At 38.4% G+C, this 4,387-nt stretch overlaps 1 pseudogene; it reads left to right on the plus strand.

Moving 5' to 3' along the window:
• Positions 1 to 200: 200 nt before the first annotated feature.
• On the plus strand, positions 201 to 4,048 carry LOC147284616 (F-box protein At5g07610-like; annotated as a pseudogene).
• Positions 4,049 to 4,387: the final 339 nt, after the last annotated feature.

Here is a 4,387-nt window from a genome sequence, read left to right on the forward strand (position 1 = left end):
GAGCAACCTTCAAAACAATTTGTTCTGACGGAGAAATTAGGATAAAAGATGATGTCTTTTTTTCTTTTTGGGTGACAAAAGGTGATGTCCGTCTTTTTTGGCCACTATGTTTCTTAGTCGTTAATGGTTTCCTCTTCTGCTGCTACTGTTAGACTTGTCAACTTGAATACCACCACAGTGCACAGTGGAGATTTGGGTATATGGGGAATTTGTGTGAGGATTTGTTGTTTAAGATTTTGTATAGATTATCAGAGAAGGACCTGGTGAAATGCAAGAGGGTGTCCAAGTCATGGCATCGAATTATTTCAGATGTTTGGGTGCAGAGATTTTGGGCGCAGTCCCCCGTTTTGGGTCTTTACCTTTACACTATATATGGACAGTGAGGTATCTGATTTGCGTCATATACATTATGTCTCTTTCTATGATTATAAATACATGGAAGATAACCAGGAAAAGGAAACCACCCGCTTCAATTGCTTAGCATCTGATTTTTTGCATTTCAAGGAAGGGAAGCAGACATTTCGACATGAGAAGCGCTATGGCGATGCTTACCTCCACTGTTGCAATGGGTTGCTTCTGTTATTTGTAGTGAATTAACACCACATGTGATCTTGTCCTTGATGTATTCTAGAGTTAAAACAGATATAGCAAACAACACACAATATGGCAGCAAAAGTAAACACAAAGAACACCAAGATTTGTTATCGAGGTTCGGCGAACTTTGCCTACGTCCCCGTGTGATCCTTAGACTATGAAACCCTATGTATAGAATAAGAGTACAAGAACTTATTGAAACCCTAGACTACTTAACTCGCAGCCGCTCTCTTCTCTCTTGCACAAATAGCTCTCTTGTGTTTTTCCCTCTTGAAAAACCCTTCCCTTGAAGTCACTCACCCTTGAGTCTCTAACCCGAGTCTTCCTTTGAGTTTCTTCCCTAGAAGTCTCTAGCTATACGTATTTTTCTATGAGACTTGCAGCAGCCTGTTTATAGAGCATAGACTTACTAATTACAATATGGATTCCTAATCCTAATAGAATTAGGTAATCTACCTATTAGCTAATTCTATTCCCTTGTACACAAGGAAAACCCTTTAGAACTCCTTCCCACACTAGGAAAGTCCTGCACAAGTCCTATTTGTCTTCCAAAATCGTACCCCACTAGGAAAACACCAAACTACTCCATTGCCCAGTCTCCCTACTGCTCTCGGCCAGACCTGTAGCTTCCTCCAGAAATTTCCGACGAGACAAAAAACACAACATTATTCAAGTCACGCACTTATTGTATGTGTGCAATCCCATCACCAAAGAAACTGTGGCCATACCTAAAGTCAGTGCACACCACCATGACCATTTTTGTGCTGCCTTGGCTTTTGACCCTACCGAATCTCCTCACTACAGAGTTGTCCGAATTGATTATTCTGAACCCATGTCCTCAACCCTAACCTCAACCTCGACGCTGCTGGACATATTCTCGTCGGAATCTGGACAGTGGGTTCGACATGGTTTGCAACTTGACCCCATGTTTACAGAGGGGTTCAAAAGTTTCGAGTTGTGCAGGCATTTTGTATACTTGCACGGGGTGTTATACAGCATAGCCAGGTCATGGAAACTTCTATGCATTGACCTCAATACTGTTAATTCTCGTGCCATTGAACTCCCTGACCCTGAGGCTGACAAGACCTGTGCGATGGGATGTCTTGGGGTTTCATCGGACGTTCTCCATTATTTCAAGCGTGATAGATCAAATACATTTCGCATTTGGTCTTATGATGATCAATGTGAATCTGGTGAATGGATTCTCAGATACAGCATTTGTTGCAAAAGATTGAGGTGGCCGATAAGCAGTTGTATAGACTATGATTGTGGTGATAGAATTAGAGCATCCAACCCAAAAACAATTGGTAATGGGTGGAGAGGCTCAAGACTTATAAGCACATATGTTAAGCTCTAGTTTTCCGATGTGGGACATTGCTCCACATTACTCTCAACACGCCCCCGCACGTGTGGCGATATTTTGAGCCTTACACGTGAACAAATTGTATTGGGTGACGTGGGAGCACGTGTGGCCGTTGGGCCTTACACGCGGATAAACAAGCTCTGATACCATGATAGAATTAGAGCATCCAACCCAAAACCAATTGGCAATAAGTGGAGAGACTCAAGACTTATAAGCACATATGCTAAGCTCTAGTTTTCCGATGTGGGACATTGCTCCACATTACTGTCAACATGTGGTACTACCCCATGCCTTGAACCCTATGCAATAAGTCCACATTCTGACGTCTTATTCTTCTGCACTTGCAACTTTATCTTAAGCTACCACTTTGAAAGCAATAAGCTCAAATTCGTGTGTCAAACAAGGTCTAACATAGCTGCAACTGGTCGTTTCTTTACTCTTCGTGCTTGCTTCCTACCTTTCTACCGGTTGGATAAGAGGAATTTGGGTTCTACTCCATTGTAAGTAGACTGTTTCTTTTCCCTTTAAGCCTGTTGTTGTTTTTGGCAGAGCATCTAAGTTACGTAGATTCAGTTGATAATGTCTTAGATTATTATACAGTTGTTGGAGAGTCAGAAAGAAAGATCTTCAAAATCAGATTAGACTTTTTAGTGCAGAACTATTTTGGTGCAGTTTTCTTGATACAATATTAAGCTAATGCTTCTGCAATCATTCTTTCACTGAATGATCGAATGCCTTGGGGAGAATCCCCAAATCTGCTCTTTTATGGTGTTATTGAAACTAAGTATTTGTTAGTTTGTAGATGGAATGTATTGGTGTATATAGAGTTAGAAGTTATTGTCTTATGGTTTTGTAGGTCGGCTAGGAGTGTTGGAAGTATAGAGTGATAGGCTAGATATATTAGTGGATAGTATGTTTTAGGAAAACTGAGGAGTTCTTATTATACTTGATAGGAACAGAGGGGGAATAGAAGAATGGCTTTGTGGTAGTGGATATGTAGGACACTTAGCTTTGTACTACTTTTCATACATACAATATGGTACAAACCTCTATATATAGATTTCATCCACCGACATGTCCTTTAGACTTGGGCTTTTTCCAACCACACATTTATCAAACATTCTAGAATATACTACAATGTTTTGGACTTCTCTAAGACAATCTAAAATAGGCCTAATTGCTAGAGACTTTAGACTCTAGAAATTTCTATACCTTTTTAGATATAGCTAGCTTCTAGATTTTTCTATTGTCTAGAATTATTTAGATTTCTCTCTACTACTTGATCTAGAATTGTGTAAATGTGCATTAATTTTAACAGTATTCAATCTTCCAAGTTTAGGGAGTCAAATTTAGATTTATTACCTCGTATTGGCCATGCTTCCACTATGCTCAAGCTCACCTTGTTTTTCCTCTTTTCCTATGGATTCTTCTAATATCTTATTAAAAAGAAAGAAATTTTCTGGATGCTATACTCTACTTTGTGTATAAGCAAACCTTTCTGCAGTAACCTTTTCTAGGGTGCATTACATGATACTTGAAACACTTCTAAGTTATGTTTTCTAAGCTTTCAGTAAATGCTTAGGATGCAAGCTCAAGCATGATATAATGGGAAGGCATGTCCCATATGATTGGCATGAGTATGAGTAAACATGGTAGAAAGTAGATGCATGCATAGTAAGTCGATTAGGTGTAAGTCAATCGTTGAATCCTTGGGTAATTTTAAGGGTAAGCTTGCAACCTGGCATGACATGGAGAAGATCTTGTTGATAAGCGAAAGGTTTAGTATTTGTTGGTTTCAATCTGTTATACTTATTCAAGAAAAGAAAAAAAAAATTGTTTTGTGGATTGCTATGTTTGATTGACTCTGTTATTTTACAGGAAGCTTTGGTGTGTTTCTGTTGTGTTCTCTTCACCCTTTGACCTTTGTTTATATTTTCCCTATTGAACAGGCCAGCGGTTTCTGAGGGAGCAGAGATTTTGAGTGCGGAAGTGCTATGTGATGAGCAGGAAGGTGATGAACAAGAAGATGGCTACCTTTACATGGGAAATATTAAATGTACGTTGCCCTCATTTCGTAACAAGACCGTTTAGTTATCCTAGAGAAATGGATTTATGTGCAGATCGATGACTAATTTCAATTTTTTATGGATTTTGGTTATTTACTTATTGAATAGTTATGATTTGGATTATGACTATTTATTTGTTTGTTGGTTAGAAATGAAAAATTAAGCTTTAAATAATTTATTTGTTTGACCATGAATTACGTTAATAATTGAAAAAATTATTAGCGAATAGATGAATATATATATGTTCTTGATCAAATTCATGCTTTTTGTTTTTGTTTGGTTTTTTAATGGCCAAGATGGTTGAATTTATGTTATCCAATTCAGATGAATATTAGGTTTGGTTGAATTCACATGTGCTTCTGCC

The sequence above is a fragment of the Dryas octopetala genome, chromosome 5, assembly GCF_963921425.1.
Source record: "Dryas octopetala chromosome 5, drDryOcto1.1, whole genome shotgun sequence".
NCBI lineage: Eukaryota > Viridiplantae > Streptophyta > Magnoliopsida > Rosales > Rosaceae > Dryas > Dryas octopetala.